The 20,868-nt window shown below is 38.3% G+C and overlaps 1 pseudogene; it reads left to right on the top strand.

Moving 5' to 3' along the window:
• The first annotated feature begins 608 nt into the window (after positions 1-608).
• LOC105054137 (F-box protein At4g00755-like) lies at positions 609-15,318 on the top strand (annotated as a pseudogene).
• The last annotated feature ends 5,550 nt before the right edge of the window (positions 15,319-20,868 follow it).

Genomic DNA, 20,868 nt, shown 5'->3' with positions numbered 1-20,868 from the left:
ATATATATATATATATATATATATATATGGTAGAATGACTCCCACAATAATTTCTCCCCCACCACCTTATAATGAAAGTGCAAAAATCAAACGGGAGGCTCCCACAATAATTTCTCCCCCACCACCTTATAATGAAAGTGCAAAAATCAAACGGGAGGCATTTGGCGAAATTGGGGGTACATATACCACACTGTCCTTTTTAGTACGGTTACGGCCTTTAATCGAGTAAAAAATAATCGCAGGGTAGCGAGGCAAACCGGTAACGAGAGCGGGGTGAGGGGGCTCGGCACCGCGAATCTGCGATCTCTCGGAAAGGCCGTGTGGGTAGTTCCCATCCCTAGGAGGGTTACTTTTTCTCTACGTTTCTCCTCCTCCTCCTCCTCTTTTCTTGATCTCGCTGGGGTTCTGCCTCTTTTCTCTTCTTCGGATCTCATCGGCGGCAGTCTCGAGGTAAAGTTCGCGTCCTTTGTGTCCTTTCTTCGTCTTTCTTTCGGTTCCCCTGCCCGGGTGGGGGGGGGGGGGGGAGAGCGCGATCGATCGGCGTTCTCCGGTGGATGGGGGTGTGATAGGTTTCTTGTTGTGCTTTTGTGTCGATCAGGTCGCTGGTGATGGAGAATTGCTGGGATTTCCTGGAATGGCTGGGCCAGACACCTCCACAAGCGTGTTCATGTGCCTGAACGATCCGTCTGATCTCGTGCGAGCCAGTGCTGTGTCCCGATCCTGGCGCCGGTTTGGTGAGACCCCATCTCGTGCTGTGGAATAGAATTAATGTATATTGTTTAGGTAATCCGATAATAAGTGGAAAAAGGTTGATCTTTTATTGTTTTTGATTTGCTGGCTTGGCTAGTTTATATCTCAATTACATGGGTGCGTTTCGTGCTGTGGATGAGAATTAGTTAATGTGTTGTCAGCTAACCGGAAAATAAGTAGAAAAAGATTACGTTTTGTTGTTTAACTTTTAAAATTTTTTGCCTGGTTATCTTCATACAAGACGTGCGAAATTCCATTTACTGTGTATTTGTTGATCAGAGATGCTATTGATTTGTTGTATTCATCTTGTAATAATTCACAGAACGGTTGCAGCTGCAATTAATGCTTTATGCTGTATGGGAAACTTCTGAGAGGGGGGAAGAGTTGTGAATTTTTTGTCGGCGCAATAGGCAAAAGAAAAGGGGATGATTAATCGAAATTCATTTTGTCATTATCATGAATCAGGAAGGGAAAAGGTTTTTGGCCCTCCGGCGGTAGAAAATGGAGACCAGATGATCTTTAAACATTTTATATATTTCTTTCCTGTCGGCCTCATGCCACCAGTCCTTCAGTATAAAGTGGAAAAGGAAACCTGACAAGAAATAGTTAGATGTTGTCAAATAATTAGCACAGGGCTGTCAGATCTCTTGATTTCTCTAAATCAAAGAAAGAACTGGCTCTCTGTCAGTTCATCTATAGCACAAAAAAAAAAAAAAAAAACACATATTGACTAGCATGGTTAAGATCTTCCATTGAAGTGCCAAAGAGAGTTTGTGTGAGAAGCCACATGCTTAACTTCCACCTTGTCACAGAGTGGAGATTAGTTCATCATTCAGTAGGCAACAAGCTTTGACATGTCATAGTACAGGGCTGTACCAATCACATGCAGGCATGGTATATGCCAGACTTCTCTCATGGTTCGTTGATATGCCTTGGTATGATGGGCAATGTATACCTCAATAAACCTAAGTATGGGGCATCAGTTCAACTTAGTGATAGGAAGTTGTAGATTGCAGAAGAATTTGAAGTGATCCTTTCTTAAAAGTATGAACATGGATCGGTGGTGACCTGCTACTAGACATTGTTATAATGTGGACATTGCTGAATTTAATGCCACTTCTTTTAAAGATTAAGTCTGGTAGGATGCCCAAGTAATTGATGATCTTGAATTCATACAAAGAATTCTGTACAAATTAAAACCCTTCATCATATCTGACAAGGTAACTACGTGTTAGAAATCGATGGTTATTTTTAAACGTGTTGGAAACATATAATATTTAGTGAATGCTGTCCCCTCCTATTTAAATTGGGAACCATGCTTTTGTTTGTTCTTCATCCACTCAAAGAGATAATCTTATTTTTGATAAAATCATCATTTTCTTCTGTTTGCTCTCTCGAGTGCTTATACACTGTGGTCATCCTTTTTTTATGTGGGTGCTGCCTTCTGGACTATGCAAATTTGTTTTGGTTGTATCACATATGAGCAAGAATGGAGACCTTCAGCCTCTTGCTGTGGGGTGGGAATGTTTATTATAATTCTTTGATGAATATTTCCAAGAACCTAGCAGCTAAATTGAGGATGGATAATTTCAAGCATCGCAAGCATGAAACAGATCTACTTTCTCTTAGAACTTGCACTTTGCTTTTGGAACTATGAACTTCTTGGATTAATGTCTTTGTTCTACTTAGCAAGGATTGGAGCCTTTTAATGTCTCTTAGCCACGTAAATAGATTGTCTTCTAGTGTCTTGGGAGGTTTCAATAGACCACCTTTAGGACAAACTCAAACAAGATCTTACAGGAGTCTTTTTATATATGTTGGAATAGTCATATATTAGAATCTGGAATCTAGCCAACTTTGGAGGAGAGCAACTAATTATTAAAGTAGTTTTTTCCATCAGCCTTCCTGTTCGAGAATATGCATGGAATTTCATATTCTACGTTCTTAACATTTTCTTCATGCTGGGAATCCCAAATACTACTTAACACATCTTATTTAGAATGTCTTTTAAAGCTTGCTAAGTGGGCTTGCCCACCTTTGGAACATCAACAATAAGCATTCCTTTAGAAAAGCCTTTAGTTTGTTCTTTTTGTATTAATAGGTTAGGTAGTAAGGTTTTAAATCTAATGGGACAGGGTGTCCCAATTTTTTCATAGAATGGGATCTTTCGCCCCATCCTGGCAATAGTTTGGTCATGTATCCCAGTAGATATCTAGTATCTTTCTCTCCTTCTTCTTTCCTTTCTTTCTTTTTTTTCTTCTTTCCTTTTTTCTCAAAATTCCTTTCTTTCCTTTCCTTTTCTTTTTCTTTCTTTTAATTATACCTTCATTTATTTCTTTTTCTTCTTTTTTTTCTTGCCTTTCTTACTTCTTTCCTTCGTTTCTTTCTTTTTCTTCTTCCTTACTTTCTTTCTTTTGCTTCTTCTTTCCTTTCACTTTTTCATTTTCTTCATTTTTACATTTTTTCTTTCTTTCCTCATTCTTCTTCTCTATTCGCATAGATGGATTTCAAAGTCTCAAACCATCTTGGTTTTGTTGTTTCATAGGAATAAGACAAGATGACTAGGACGCCTTCTGTTCGATCAAGACTTAAAACCTTGGAGCAGCCAAATATGTTTTGGTTGATGTGGCATTATGCAAGGGGAGAGGGCTGTTAAATTTGGAATTAGATGCAATTTGTGAAGGGATTCACTATTTACTTACCAAAATCAATGCATAAGGTGGAAAAGATGTTTCCTCATATGGTTTTATGCTTTTATACTCAAGATTAATTTGGGATATCTTGGTTCTCTCTCTTGTTTAATGGTTCTATCACTGGTTTATTTAAGTCATCTCGGTTCCTGCATGGTATGGTACGGTATTGCGTACCATACTGTGTATCAGTATACTGGGGTACCGGTTCGGTATTGGTACGTCATAATTTTTTTTTAATTTTTTCAGTTGAATTTGATTTCAAAATTTTTTTTATTATTTTTTAAATTATTTTATATCCAAATTAATATTTATTTATGTTATATAACAACTCTACCATCCAAAAAAAATAAAAGAAATATAAAAGACTAAAATAATGTATTAAATATATTTAAAGTGTAAATTATAAAGAATAATATGCGAACCTCAGATGTTGATCTAATATCTCATCAAATGTTTGTCGCTTGTAAATATTCGGATCATCTGCATACTTCGGAGGAACATCAGTTCATCCCTCTAACCAAGTAGCACTGTGATCCTGAATATTTATCCCATAAGGTATCCTCTCTGGATTGTAAGACATCTCAGATCTCTTGCTCAAACTCTGACTCTGAGAGGTATCCTCGGGATGATGGTATGGCTGTGGATGGGTCTATTCAAATATGTCAGTAGCAAAATCTGATCTATAAGGTGCTTCGGACTGCATAGGATAGTAACCATTGGAAGCCGATGTCTCGAATACACCATATCCATATGGATCATAAGCTGCCTGCGGGTGATAGGATACATAATACGAGGATGATCCAGATACATCCATAGATCCTACTCTACGTGTAAGGTCATCTGCAGCTGTATCATGTACTGGACGACCTTTGAGAGGTTGTCGTCTATATGAAATCGTCATCTCGCGGGCTCTATCAGCTTGTGCACCGTGATCCCTATCTTGTATGGCATGTGTAAATTGAGACTCATCGGTGAATAGATTACTATCCTGCGGTTACATCTTATGAATAGTGATCTCGTATCCTTCAGTTTCTTTCTGATCATTAGATCCATGACTATTATCATCACTATCATTGCTCTTGATCTCCAAATCTGAGTCAGCTGACTCCGCACTCTCGAGACTATTGCAACTGACTTTTTTTTTTGTCTTTTCGAGCTCCCTCGGTACCCCTCAGTGATTGACTTTGCTGTATCTGAGAGGATGGATGTCTTCTTGCTTGAGATGACCGACCTCATCTCATCATTTCTCGCTCAAACATCTGGCTGGATGTTTTGGACATGGAGTCACGTGATGAATGACTCTCCTGTGATCTCTCAGGCTGTGGCTGATCAGTTGGAATTCTATATGAAATATTTGTATCTGTCTACTGTCCTGGATCCACCCTGATCTCTCTAGTTATCACACTGGTTGGTCGTTGAGAGAATCTTAACTCATCAAGTTCGGGCTCCTGCTGCTGGCCTACAAGCCATCCAATTATCGGATCCTCATCATCAATGGCATAATCATCTATCATCGGATCCATGTACTTCAACTGTACTTCATTCTATACATATTTTAGCCTCAATCTCAAATTATAGTACATATAAACAAGATCGTTGAGGCGCTTCTGTGTCAGATGGTTTCTTTGTTTGCTGTAGATAAGGATGAAAGTCGATCAATTGCGCTCACACCCACTAGAAGAAATCATCTGAGAAAGAATGCGGATGGCCACACTTTTCAAATTTTATGCGGATTGTCCAAAATGAATCTACCATTTAGCTGCCAGAATATTAAACGAAATTACATATCGGATTTTATGATATTAGTAGGTATGTAATGTCAAAAAAGTCCTTACTATTGATATATAATTTATTTGGATTCATCTTCTTTTTGCTTACAACAGTCGATGATACTCCAAAACTGTCTGTCTCCTCTTTAAACTATTTCGTCTGTGAAAAATATATTTATTTTATTAACAAATATATTATTAAGTTAAATGCTCGTACCTTAATTGACTTAACATACCTCTTGCAGATACATAGATGTGATTTCGAGATCGGACATCATCTTATATATCACATTACGGAGAGTAGTGAGAAGCTCATTATTCATATCTATCCTGAAAATATTGTACTGGAATTTCGGATTCAAATAGTAAGCTGAAAATAAATTTTACAAATGATTAAGTAAACTTATACTAGTATAAGAAAAAAAAAATTTAGATGATTTTTGAATTCATGCTTACTGGTTAGATGCAAATTTCTACCCATCTGATAGTCCCAGCGGCGCTCAATGTTGTTGATGTATTTTTGGGCATGTTTGGGATCTATCTCACCGATATGTTTCTTTACTCTCTCCATCATATGATGTAAGAAGCCTATCTGGGGGTATCTCTTGTTGTCCATGACACGAAACACCTCATATAATAGCTTGATGATAATCTTCACTATCTTATCAGTCCGTTGTCAGAATGACTGACTAGTCATCAAGTTCTCCACATGACTTTCCTCTATGTTTGTCCTCGCATATTTGCTCTTTTATCACTCGGCACTGACAAATATCTGATGCAAGACTGTTTTTTTCTGCAGAAGGCTATCAAGTGCTGTGTAGTTTGTAGCAAATCGTGTGACATCCGGTCTCAAGATATCCTTCCAGTATATTTTCGCATCAATGGCAATACCTATGCATGATTGTAGATAAATTTAGTAATAGACTGGGTTGTATCCACTGTCCGCTGCATTCTATGAAGCTTCTCAATATCCATCAATATGAGGTCAATGCAATGTGCAGCACATGGTATCCAATAAATATGCGATCGCCTCTCCATCAATAACTTGCCAGCGGCCTTATATTGCGGTCCATTATCTGTGATGACCTGCACGACATTCTGCTCTCCAACTGAATTAATCACCTCCTCTATCAGTCCAAGGATGTATGCGGCATCGTGCATCCTATCTGAAGCATCAATTGATTTGTGAAAAAATATTTTTCATCACAATATGTCAAAAAATTTATGATACTCCGTCTAATAGGATCGGTTCAACCATCATACAACATCGTCGGTCCATATATGGATCATTTACTCTTGTAAGAAGTAATCCATCTTTTCAAATCTTCTTTATTACTATCAAGAAGCTGACCATAGACATCTCTGAGTGCTGGGGGATCTACATTGGGGCCAGTAGTCTTTATGGATGAAATGGCAGACCGATAGTAAGTATTGTCCACTACATTTGCTGGAATATGGCTAAAATAAAATCATGATCCAATAGCTCGTCACATATCCTTCTTCTTATTCTTCTTCAGCATAGTATCAATCTTCTGCTGTTTTGAAGCTTTGCTAGAAAAAGCATATAGATCCAAATCATGAATGGTGGCTCTTGCTGGAATCTCTGTCAGACCTCCTCCCACTGCTAAAATCTCCTAGCATCGATGAAATACTATGTCTGCCTTTACGGACTAATTTCTTGATAGAGGTGGTCCTCCTGAACTTGGACTCACCTCCAGCGGTCGTAGAGCTGGATCCCGATTCATAGAATGACGGTTCAAATTGCTCTCCATATCTGTCCATCTTCTCTAATCTGTACTGATCATCTAGACTTGTCTAAATGGCACCCTCAATCTATGTCTCCTCATTATCTAGAGCAGAGGTCTCCTCTGACTCTCTGGAATGATAGGAAAATGGCTCTCCTGCTCGACGGTCCACCTCTGTCCTCTTCTACTTTGTCCTCTCCGTGCTGTTTTAGAATAGCGAAGTACTTCTTCATTAACTGTCGAACCTCCTGTGGGCATTTTCGACACATGATCATATCTCGATAATCATTAGTCAAATGCATCTTCAACCTTGTCACCCTTCTTCCCTTGAACTCTATGTCGCACCATTTGTATCTCTAATGATGTCGAGCTGAGAGTATCTCACAATGCTTTCAGCCAATGTCACACTCTGGCTTCTTCTTCTTACTCATTTTTACAAGTTCAACAAATTATGAAAGTTTAATAATTATAAAAAATTATTATAATTATTCATCATAAAAAATTTATTTTTTAAACTTCATAAAATGCTTCTGATTAATATATTTTATAATTATAATTTTTCATAAGTTTTATTTATATATAAATTTTTAAATTTTTAATAATAATTTTAAATCTTATCAATTCAAAACAATATGTTATGTGCTTCAAAGAATACTTCTAAATTATCTAAAATATATTACCACTTTTACATATTTTTTTATTCTCTAGATTTTTTTATTTTTTAAATAATTAAAAATTATTTTTAAATTAAAAAAATTAAAAAAAATTATTTGAGGTTAAGTCCAAGTAGAAACATATCATAGATGCTACATATATTTTTCTAAGCCTATTAGATGCTATTTATCTTTTTATTTTTTTCAAAATTAAGCCTAAGCTACTATACATATCATGCATCAAAATCTACACAATCAAATATAAAATTTATGCTGAAAGTAGTTTGAATCATCCTAATCAATTTTTTGATTTTATATTTTTTTTGAATTTAATTTTTTTATAATTTTTTAAAATACATATATATATATATATTTAAAAAAATAATTAACGAAAATTAATGATTTTAGTATCATCATGTAGATCGTCTAATGATCTACAACATATAATGAAATCATACCAAAATCACAAATTTTGGCATGATTCTTCCTTATTTTTCTACTTAGCGGTTATCGATCAAAAAAAGATGAAAAATAAAATATTTAGTGACAGAATGAAGAATTATCTTACTTTCGGTTGAAATTTGTTGCCCCGTCAAAAAAGTTGTGAATTTTTTTTTGAATTTTTCTTCTTTTCTTTTTTTGGACTTCGTTCGTACCTGTCGTCGAAGCCTGAGAGCAAACTGAGAAGAGTTCTCTCGGAGTCTCGGCTCTCAGATTGAGGCTACCAACAATTTGGTAGCCCAGCCCCACCACAAAAGCAAAAGCAAAACTCTCCGCGCCCCCCACCCGCCACTCCCCCCTCCCATGCGTATGTCGGTACAGCTCGGTTCGCTCGTGAACCGAGCGATACTGCTCGGTTTCAAGCGGTTCGGGTGCGAACCGTACCGAACTGCTTGGTTCGGTGCGGTTCGCGTGGTTTTCCGAAAAAAAGGGCCGAACCGAAGCGGTTCCCCATCGGTTTGGTTCGGTTTGGTATGGGCCGGTACGGAATATCATTGTGGATGCTTATTCATGGAACATTTTTTTTTGTTGTTGGAGTAAATGTTGTTAGGGGAGGAAGTGTTGGATTTTCTTGCACTATTCAAAATCTTAGTTCTTGTGCTTAGGAGAATCTTAGAGGTCAATTTCATATGTTTGCATTGTTTACATAAATGAATCTATTCTTATGCTCAATATGACATGAATTCACCGAGAGGCCATTGTGTAACTTTTGAAATTCAAGTTTCTCTGACTTGTGACTTGATGGAATATAGAAAAAATATATTTAGAATATCTTTCCCCCCAAAAATGCACATGTGAAACAAGAAGAGAGAACAAGAATATTATACTATAGAAAAAGAAAATGGCAAATTTGTTGATCAAGTTGTGACCTTTGTGGGATAGGGATCAATGCATTAATGGTGATACAGATTGATTCGTGGCTTATCATGATGCAGAGAGCTTAAACTGTTCCAGACTGATAATTGAAGATGGATGCTGTTGCATCAAGTGACTTATGTTCTTGGGAAGGTTTTGTTCTTGACGATAATTTGTAAGCTTTTGCACCTTTTTTTTTTTTTTTTATAGATTGGCTATTGCCTGGTTGTCCAGGGAGAAGTGTAACCATGTATGCACCTTTTATCATCAAGTCTGTAGCCTAATATAGGGTACATTAGTTAAATTCTTTTAAGTAAATAGAAGGTACTGTATCAGTTAAATTAGTGCAAGTTATATGCTCAATAAGATCATTAGCATGTACACTATATAGTTGAGCTGCTAAATTATATACAGTTGTGTTATTTAGATAAGTTAAATTTAACTGGCGATTTAAGGCTTATTTTGTTAGTAAAGTTATGTGAATTCTATAGTTAAGCACCATATAAAAATATATATGATTCAATAAGTATTACCGAAAGTTTATATAAAATATTATATAATATCTATAAATCTTAGGAGATGGTGAACTTTAGGTTCCCATCAAGAAGGCTGGGCATCACAGCCGATGACTGTTGAACAAAATGGGACAACGACGTATGTTATTATAGTCATATGACTTGAGGGGATACTTGAATAAAATTTGTAGTTTTGAAAAGTGAAAGAGGAAACATGAGTGTGGAGGAGATTTAAAGTTTACTAAGGGAATGAATATAGAGCTTGGGTGATCAGCGGCTTGGTAGGGCACTTTTTGGGCCTAGAGTATTCTGTCACCTCTGGTGGTTGGTACTCATGATGAAAAACCAGTTGGCTGACTTGCACAAGAAGCTTTAAGAAGCTTGGTGACAACATTGTTGGAATTTTCAAATTAGTATTTCGATAAGGGTCTGTTTTGGAGCAGTAAGGAAAATATTCTAAATTGCTTAAAATTCCACAACCCCCCTCTTCTTCCTCTTTTTTCTCCTCAAGAAGAGCTATATAGACGTAATGAGGAGGTCGGACACTTTTCCTATCCTATTTAATTTCATTTTCAGAACCAATTTTACTTCTGTATGGAATGTCCATATTCCTTGGATGACAGCAGCATAGAGGAATTTTACTAGTGATTATTATCAAAAACAACATATGCAGGGCCTTTGGTCCTATATTTCTGGATGTAGAAATGTTGGGACATCACCTAAGCATCTTTTAGTGTATTGCAGGATTGGCAGTAAGGTATGGATTTCTGTGAGGCTACACAAATGCATTTGAGCTTCCTGTACAACCTAAGGAACCCGGCTAACTTAATGATGTAGGAAAAGTACTGTGGAGTTTGATCCTTAAGGCAGTGCTTTGGGGTTTTAGATGAAAACTGTAGAAGATTACATGATTTAATCACATTGCAACTGTTTAAAGGAACTGTGGAGTTTGATCCATACAGCATTGTTTGGGGTTTGTTATGAGCATGGTAGAAGATTACATGATTTAATCTCGTTCCAGTTGTTTGACAAAATACTTTTCTGTTGAAAGTTGAAACCTAGAATATCGAAGGGAGTAATGTTCTTGAGCCTTGTGTGGGGTTCAGAAAGTGGGGAAAGACTTGCAGTAAACGACTTTCTGAGAACTCCGGGTTTGATCAGCTTCCCCTCTAATGAGGTATGATGTTGACTCTAATGTTAGGCATTTGATGGTGATTCATTGTGTGATTCCATATCTATTGAGCTGAAAACTCAAGATGAATTAGGGCTGCTGGAAGCTAAGAAATAGAAATTTTGAAATCCATGCATGGGATCAGCTGTATGTGGAAAGGAACTAGGTGTATTTTTGTTGGCTTTGAGGGAGGAAATTCTGCAGTTGATAAGAGGTGTAGGAAGTGATGAGGAATCAACTCTGGCCATTTATATAAGGCCAGCAATGGAATGGAGTGTACGCCTACTAAAAGTAGTACAAGGCAAGGTGATTGACTTGTTTCAGGCATCTTTTCCTGACATCCTGATCTTATATTATTTAACTTTTGGATTTTAATAATTATCAATATGAAAAAAAAACTTCACCTTGGTGAGGGTATCATTCATTGGTTAATTAAAAGATAGCACTTTCTAATGTGTAATTCAGTTGTACTGGTGAATAGCTAGGTATACATTAATCTCATAGAGGGTTGTTAAGTAAATTAATTTATTAGAATGCAAACATCCTGCCATGGATGTGTGATTTTCCTTTTGGATGGTGATGTTGTTGGCTATGTTGGTTAGTTGGTCAGTGGTTGTCCTCCCCACCCCCTCTGCATAAGATTCTCTGTATGCTATTTGGGTAAACGATTCTTTTTACTGCCTCTCTAGTATTTTATTCCATTGCGCTGAAGTTTTGCAGACCTTGTTTTCATGTAGGAGAAGAATGGTGGGAAAATGCAGCAAGAATATTTTACATCAGAGGACTTATTATTGCTTCTAAGAATGGATGATAGCATTGCATGTAATCCTGTAGAAATGTTTTGTTGTTGTTCTTCTTCTTGTTGGTGTTGTTCTTGTTTTTGTTGTTGTTGTTATGGAGTTATTATTTATATCTAGACATGATTTCTAAGAAGGAAAAAATTGAACTGTAATGCAGTTATTGCAAATGGTTTTAGCAAAAAGCTGTGCATAAGAATTTGCCCAGAGGTATCAATTTTTACTCGTGTTATCGAAGTAAGGATTTCAGAAAAGTCTATGGAAGTTGGATCTAGCACTGCTGTTGAATGGGAAAGCCTAGAGAGGGAGCACAGGGTATACACAAATTTGAGTCTCTGCCTTGTTTCACCTAAGGGCAAAGGGGATTGCATTGTTGATGCCATTGGTGCTTCTAGCACTGATTATTATCCTGATGAGAGCATTGATAAAACACTGGAACCAAGAGATCAAGTGGGTTGGACGCCTTCTTAGTGGTCAAGTGGGGGACAGATAGATCCTGAAGTACCTGAAACTTTAACTTACAGATTGGTTTCCAAGTTATGCATCATTAATGAAATAAAGATACAGCCGTTTAAAGGTTTGTCTCTGGATACTTTGCATGTTCATATAGTCCAGTTTTGCTTGGATGATATTCTCTTGTTGATTTTTTTTTAATATATATAAATTTTATTCAGCATGCTTTCAGTCTGGTGATCCCATTTATTCCGCAAAATCTGTGCGTTTTCGGATGGGTTATTTCAGACTATCCCAAGGGACTGGAAGTTGCATCACAGATGGATATGCAAAAAGTCATGCAGGTACTGATGACAACTACAGCTGGATGCATGTTTCGCCAGAATTCCCAATGGTGCAGGTGAGTTGAACTGTTGCATGGTTCTTTTTGCTTGTGCTTAATCTAACTCTAAAAGCTATGGCCTTACCATAATTCATTACATCCTCAAAAAAAATTCTGATAGCAAACAACTCATTTTTCTTGATGGGCACTGCTATTATGTGCGGAGAGGTAAACCTCTTTGGCGATGTTGACCATGTGTTATGGTCTTGGTTTGCCTACCAAATGCTAATATGTTCTTAGCTTGTTGTCATAGTTTACCCAGGGTGGGCAATGATATTGCAGGCAATCTTAGATTGCCGGGTGTCCTGTTTCAAATAATTTTGTTTTATAGTACTGCACTTCTTACAACTTGAAGCAATCGCATGGATGGTCATCTAACCATGCAGGCAATAAACTATTGCTTTTGTAATTTCATTTAAATCTTAACATGTATGGTTTACTTATATTCTTCTATAATGATAATAGAGCCTTGGTTTGATCTTTATATTAAGATAGCTTAAGATCTGAGGAAACAGTAAGGTGTTGGATTGTATTTTGTTTTCCTTATAGAGAAATTCTTTGTGCACAACTGGCGGTGTAGAAAATCCGACGTAGAGCGCACCATCTTATCTCATTGGTCTACGTAGCCACCCCTTTCCAATGCACATTTAATGTCTATAGTTTTATTTTTTCATTTAAAATTTTAAATGACGAAAATGTTCCTGTTTTTTGGAAAAAATTATAACATCTTATATCGATATTATGATATCTTACGTGCAGGAAGTCATAATTTGACGCACAGGATGTCATAATTTTTTTCAAAGAGCAAAGGTATTGTCATCATTTAAAATTTTCAAACGAAAAAGTAGAACTGCAGGCATTAAATGTACATTGAAAAATGATTGGACAAAAATACCCTTTCCATTTTATGACATTCTGGATCATATAATGACAGCCTGCGTGTAGGAAGTCATAATTTGACGTAGAATGTCATAATATGCTACGATGTCATAATTTTCTGGACCATATTATGACATCTTGCGTGCAGGAAGTCATAATTTGATGCAGGATCATAATATCCTACAGGATGTCATAATTTTTTCCAAAGAAGATGGGCATTTTCGTCATTCAAAATTTCAAACGAAAAAATGGGACTACAGGGATTAAGTGCGCGTTGAAAAGTGGTGGCTATGTAGACCAATCAGACAAGACGGTGCACTCCATGTTGGATTTTCTACTCCGCCTGCGGTGCACAAAGAATTTCCATTTCCTTATATTTCTGGAAATCTGTATGTTTGATGCAAGGTGCACGTGCAATGACCATCTTCGCTAGCTCGTGACTTAGCACTCAATTTGGCTGCTACATATAAACATGACTTACTATTGTCGCATGATGCAGCAGCGTACAGCAGCCGCAGCACATTGTCTTCCGACAGCAGAAGTTTCACAATATATAGACACATGACTCTCCATCAATTCACATCCATTAATTCAAAAAAGAATTACATGAAGAACGTAAGCAGATATTCCTGCACATGCAGGGGTCATGTAGAGGGAGGGATCATGACCTACCTTGTACACACACACACACACACACACATATATATATATATATGTCCTTGCCTTGATGATACTTGAATCCACTAAAATTTGGGAAAATTCGTAATTTATTATTGCATTCTGTAATCCGGACTACAAAATGGATGAGGCTACAAGGTTTGTAGATTTTGGAAGAGGGGTGACTATGTTATATCATAATAATTACCCAACAGATTGAGTTTTGATGCATAGATGGCTCGAATTGCCAGTGTACTCATCTGAGATGAGTATTCTTTGATCTGATCACTGGTTTGATGATAGGCAACATAGCCTGCATGAAGTTTTTCCCCATCTCAAAATTTAACTTTAATAACAATGATTTGTCATGCACCAGGAAAATGTTTTGCAATCTTTCAAGCTTCCACGCCCGGTTATCTGTATAGGTGGAATGGTGCAGATTGAGCTGTCGGGTAGAGTCCAGAAACAAGAAGTGGATAGCTTATATTACATATGGTGAGTCTCTAGAAACTTGATTATTTAAATTTGTTCAGCAATACTTTTGTGTGGCTATGGTTTTCTTTTTAAGCACCCTACTGCAAGGGGTGGTTTTCCCTATTTTATCATGTTTTTCCTGTATGGAATATCTTATCGCATTAAGTGAATTTTGATTATCAGTTTTAATGATCATGCGCTCGAGACATCCATGTGCTATCTAGGCTTGAACCTGTAATAGATGAGCATTTAAAGATGCTTCTTGAATGTGTTATCAGTACATCATAGTGATTGAACTGAGGTCAAAATTTGCAATGATGCCAGATATTCCAATTTCCTTGCTCTCTTGGTACAAAGCTAGCCTCTAAAAGCCTTTCCTTACGAGATTTTAGTATGTGTATAACTAGTATTTTTCCATGAATGTGATCATGAAGAATGCTTAGTTTCTCTAAGCATGCTTCACAGATAAAAGTATAGCTGGATTGACATATTAGTGGTCTTTGTTATTGTAAACTGATTTCTAGTATTTTTCTTTTGCATGTTGAAAGTGTGTGCCATGTTCAAGTAATTGGACGCCCTCTATTACCTGTATTAGGAGTGGACATCCGTGAAACAGTGTGGAATTCAGTTTTGAATTACTTCCCAGATGCTAGCTCTGTAGAAGATGAGGCAAGAGAGTCTCAATGGCATGCACCTGCGGCAAGAATCAGGCATTGGGGAGCTGGAAGGGGATGGAACCAAGCAATTCTGAACACATTGTTTGGACCTGCAGATGTTTCTGATGATGAAGATGATGATGATGGAGATGAGGAGTCATTTGCATGATTTGCCTTTGTGTCAGCTTGAGTACAAAACTTATCTTCTTTTACTTGTATATTAATACGGTAGCAGATCGCTAAGACCCTTGCCTCTGGGATTGCTCAAGTAGCTGAGAAGGAACTTGTGCCAGTTTATTATGTGGCCTACTATGTATATCGACCAAGAACATATTTAATTGGATGGTTTGGTTGCTACAGATTTACAATATGTGTTAGATCATTGCAGCCAGAAAATTGCTAATTCTGCAACTAGCTTCTTCATAAGTTGGCAAGTTGGCTGGTTTGGCTGCTGTAGTTGTAGGATGTGTATTATTACTGGAGCCTGAAAATTGCTGATTCTGCAAGTAGCTTATCCGTATGCCGATGAGGTCTGGGGGGGTTGCCATGGCCTGCGTATCAAATCAACGGGTGGTATGTTCCATGCTCTAACTGCGGATGCTGGCTTTTTCGTTCATGCCGTTCAAGATGACATTTTCGGGTAGGCATGCCATTCAAATGTAGGCATGCCATTCAAATGTATCGTTGAGCGTTTCCAAGCCTTTTATTGGAACAAAGCCATTAGCTAGAAAATATTTAATTTAGAAGATGCTGGTGTCTCCTACGCGGATGGTTTGGGTCTTGTGGGCCTATGATTTCTTTTCAAAAATTACGTAAAATATATATAAACATTTTCTTATCCAATTTTTGAATTTTTTTCCAGTAAGTTCTGAGATGCCTGGTCGGATGTTCAGGATATCTGGATTTAAATATTCCATCGCCTCGTGATTGCATTCCGGTCATTGGAATTGTTCCACTTAGAACGCAATGCTGGATTGAATGGTTTACTTTCCCCAATTTCCCTGACCGTACGATGATTGGTTTATGCATGCGCACGTTCCTGTTGCTTGTTTTTGCGCAACGGTAAACTGTAGTTATCTAATTTACTAAATCATAAGAAAATTCTCAATTAGTTCACGATTTACGGTAAACTGTAGTTATCTAATTTACTAAATCATAAGAAAATTCTCAATTAGTTCACGATTTGGTTTAGCGTAATGTAATATATACGGATGAAAATTCCGAATGAATTAGGAATTCAGCTTGAAGATTTGCTAAGGGTACATTTGGTTACACTTTTTAATTTTTAATTTTAAAAAAATATTTTTTATTTTTTTTATTTTTACTATTGAGTAAAAGTAAAAAAATAAAAAATATATTTGATAACTACATTGCTATAAAGCAAAAAATAATGTTTGAGGACGGCAGATGAAGAGTTAGTACTGTCAAAATGGACCAGTCCGGCTTGGCCCATAAGGATCTAAAATTTGATGGGCTGGGTCGGGCTAGGTCCATCCAAAAAATGGGACGTAATATTGCTGGCCCAGCCCAGCCCTTTAAGGACCGTAAGTCGGACCGGATCAGCCCATGGGCTTTGAATCTCAAATAATTTAATATCAATTAATTTAATTTAACATCGGACTTACAGACTAAAGAGAGTCAGGGAGAGAGATACCAACTGGCGACTATCGAGAGGGAGAGAGATCGAGGAGGAGGAAGGGAATCATCCAGTCGGTGGCGTCAGTCGTCCGTCGATCAGCAGCGGTCAAAAAGGAGGGGCGTCGATCGACGGAAAGGAGGAGGGGCCCGGAGGAGGAGGGGGATCGTTCGGTCCGCAGTCGAAATGGAAGGCATCGATCGACGGAGGAGGGGTCCGGAGGAGGAGGGGGATCGTCCGATCAGCAGCGTCGGTCGTCCATCGGTCGGTAGCGGTTGGAAGGAGGAGGGGCATCGATCGACGTAAAGGAGGAAGGGCCCGAAGAAGGAAGGGGATCATCCGATCAGCAGTCGGAAAGGAGGAGGGGCCCAGAGGAGGGGAATCATCCGGTCAGCAGCGTCGGTCGTCTGTCGGTTGGCGACGGTCGGAAAGAAGGAGGGGCGTCGATCGACGAAAAGGAGGGCCCCGAAAGAGGAGGGGCTTAGCGTCCTGCTACTCGACGGAGGCGATCATCCTGCTGACGAGAAGGCAGTCGTTCTGCAGCAATGTGGGGGCAGCGGGGCGGCGGCGACGGCCGGCGATGTGGGCAGCAGTCGGGATTCGGGATTCAAATTAAAAAACTTAGGTCCCACTCCCACCGTCCCAACCTCCTAATAAAAGTATAAATTATAAAACCTAATAGTAATAGAATTTTTTTTTAAAATTTTCATGGCCCACCTGGGCTGGCCGGCCCCAACCCATATGAGCCCTTGGGCTAATGTGGGGTGGGCCAAACAGGCCCGGTTATTATTTGGGCTACTCGTATGGCAGCCCAGCCCATCCCAGTTACTGGATTGGGCAGGGCCGGTCCTGTGGGCCAAGCCCATTTTGACAGTCCTATGAAGAGCTCGATGAGGGAGAAGGATTCAAGGAGGGAGAAGAGGGTAGGGAGGTGAAGAGCGCGACGAGGAAGAAAGATTCGGACTTTTTATTTTTTGATTTGATATTTTAGATGTGTGGAAGCAAAAAAAAAACAGAAAAGTAAGTTTTAGAAAGCAAAAAATTTTCACTTTGCATATAAAGTAATTATTTTGATTATTTTGATTTTTATCTTTTACTTTTCATGATATTACCAAATATTATTTTTTGATTTTTATTTTTTAAAAATTAAAAAGCAAAAAAAATACTTTTTTAATGACTAACCAAACATATCCTAAATTAATTTTAGTTACCGAACTACCTTATGTAATTCATTCCCTTTCAAAATGATATTTTGATAGTCTCTTATCTTTTATCTTTTATGAAAAATAAAAGAAAATCTTTTTTTAAAATTTTTTTCTCAAAACAATCAATTAAACAATTGAGATAATTAGATCGTGTGTTGATTATTCAATTAGTAACAGTCATAAAGTCCATTTTTTTCTCATGCTACATGTGAGAGGGAAAGAGTTGACCACCATTAAAATAGTTCAAGCGAGGCTTGTTATATCTATGAGAATTAAATCTTCTATCTCTACGAAGGAATTATCTTATTGTTTATTATTGAGCAATAATCATCATGGAATCAATAGTGCAGAGTCAAAAGGAAATAGGATTTTGACTTAAGATTATTGATGAAATGATCAATCTATCCACAAGTAGTTCCTCTACTATAAAATCTCGAGTAGAATTGGAAAGTATTAAGTGCAACTATGATACACACACCTTTTATTTGAAAATATCAAAATAATGCTTCTAATGGCACATGTAGAAATAATAAGACCTATTGTTTGTTATCTTTTTTTTTTTCAATAAGCAAAAGATGTTAAAAAAATACAATCAAAATTGGCAACCATCTCTCAGATTCCTCTATTTTATTTGACCTACAGCTTATATTTTTCTCTTTATGAAAAAAATAGAACCGTAAAACACCACCACCACTATTACATACATTCTTTCCTTCTATGAAAGAAAGGAATGGTAAGACACGGCCACCACTATAATATGGGTAATGATTTTGGTCGACTACTTGCTCTTAGTTATTTTTACATCTTCCATCCATCACCCATGTCACATGGCTCATCATTTAAGATACCGTTATTCACAAAACATGAGAAAGAATGTCTTGATTCGATTCAGATAGACAAACATTTTGAGGTATTGCTGCTTCAATCAGTCGGGATCGGAAGATGGACACCTAAAAGCCTCGAGTGGAGATGCTGGAGTCACCTGCAAAATAAGTCCCAAATCAAAGGTTGTGGCTCTGGCGAGGATCATTCGATGCTTAAGTCAGAAAAACAGAAAACAAAGAAGCAGCAACGGATTCTCTGAGAGAGATTCGATTGAACCTACCTGGGTCCTCGGGGCTCTGGTTGCTTATATAGAAGAATGTCGGACAGCTGGGTTGTTAGCTGTGAGATTGCATGATCTCGAGATTGCTAGACCGTTGGATATGCCAAACTAGGTGAGATAATTCAGTCCTTAATCGCTCCCGCGAGAGCAGGAAAGATGGTTACACCAAATCTTATCTATTTGGGATAGACAGCTGTCATGCATGTTGAAGAGATAAGTCGGCTGAGCAGCTCATACACAGGTCAGACCTTGGAGATGCCTCAACTCAGCATGGAGATGGACTCCTCAGGTCATACGACGGTCGACGATCGTGTTGATGACTTGAGAGCTTGACATGTATTGTGATATAGTGCTGATCCAAGGCACTTACGGTAATCACCGTAATACTACTCTCCTACTCCTGAGTCTAAGGATCAAGCGAAAGAAGTACTCCAAAAGTACTTAGGATCCAATGCCACATACTTCTGCCTTCACGCCTACTTCTATTGCATTTAAAGCGAGTGATGTCATCCTAATGTGACTAACGCGGACGAGCGTAACTGAAGGGACCACTCAGACGACGGTCTCTTCGAGATTTTAATCACTTTATGGTAGCTTTTCATTTTTTTTCTTCTTTAAATTAGCACTTTAAAAGTACAGATAGCCATAGATCTTTTTATATTGACTATCCATCATGATTCCTTGGAGCAAGATAGATTCATAGCGTGTAAAGAGACTTGAGCAAATTTTAGCTTGTAGGAGACAGATCATGGTTCTGATTACTGAAATGGGATCCGTGATCGGAGAAGAAGAACATGCCGCTCCTACTATTGAACCCATGGCCTTACCTTTAGAAGCTGTGATACAGGATTCTCCAGAGGAAGTCCCGACCAGTGGGGTACCGATGGAGATGGCACCGAAGATGAGCATCGAGGGATGCTCTGAAAAAGATTTGATTGAGGAAGTGCAGATGGAAGAGGCGATCGATAATTCAAAGAAAGATCTGACCACGAAGATGGAGACTGGGGGATCGTTAGAGATGGCGACCCCTGTTAGGCACTTTCTTGCATCCACTGCTCATGTAGGACCCTCAAATTCGATGCTTCGTGCTCCATCCATAGGAGAGATCCTCTAATCCGTGGTGAAATACTTGAGGAACCTCCTACCGCCAGCCGAAAGGTTATTCCTCAACAAACAAAGGGAGGAGAAGTGATCTGCCGATGCCTTAAGATCCCTTGTGCATGTGGGCCAATTTTTGGCAAGCCTCGTTAGTTGCAACTTCGATGTTCTGGCAATGGAGAAAGAAGAGATCGATTTGCTGAAGTACCGGTTAGAACATCTGGAGAGGGATAATACTGAGCTGGTCAAGAAGCTCAGCTTTATAGAGGAGGTTCTTTAGGAGGTCCAGAAGTCGATTCTTCATTGGGACGAACAACTGCGATAGATCAAAAGATAGATTGAGGCCCTCGAACAATAGAAATCTAAGGTTGACAGGAAGGTTGAGAATCTCGAGGGGAGGATTAAAATCTTTGAGAGGCAGAGGTCTGAGACTGAGAGAGACTGTTGTCAGACTCATGACGATATGGAGCACCTGAGGAGGTCACTTAAAGTGAGAAGAAGTTCTCCTTGTCTTGAAACTCATCCTCAAAGGAACCCTAGTGGTGGTTCGTCCAAGAGGGCTAGAATCTTTGAAGGGATGAGCTGAGGAGAGAGAGCTCTTCGAGAAGACAGACACTCCACTTCTAGAGGAGTTCAGACCTCCCCAGAGCCGCTCTCGGGAGTCCAAAAGATCAAACCGAAAGTGGAGCACCTGAAGAAGAGGTTGAAAGAGAGAAAGGTAAATCATAAGCTTCTCTAGGATAAATTTATAGATCAGGAGATTTTACTCAAACATGCTGAAAGTAGGAGAAAGTAGGTGGAAAAAGAAGGGGCTAAGATTATAGCCAGCTAAGATTATAGCCTAAGCTTGCAAAGCGGCATTCTTCGTGGGCTT

This window comes from Elaeis guineensis, chromosome 11 (assembly GCF_000442705.2).
Source record: "Elaeis guineensis isolate ETL-2024a chromosome 11, EG11, whole genome shotgun sequence".
NCBI classification, from domain to species: Eukaryota; Viridiplantae; Streptophyta; class Magnoliopsida; order Arecales; family Arecaceae; genus Elaeis; species Elaeis guineensis.
The sequence above is the reverse complement of the archived record's forward strand: the minus strand, read 5'-3'. Positions and strand labels throughout refer to the sequence as shown.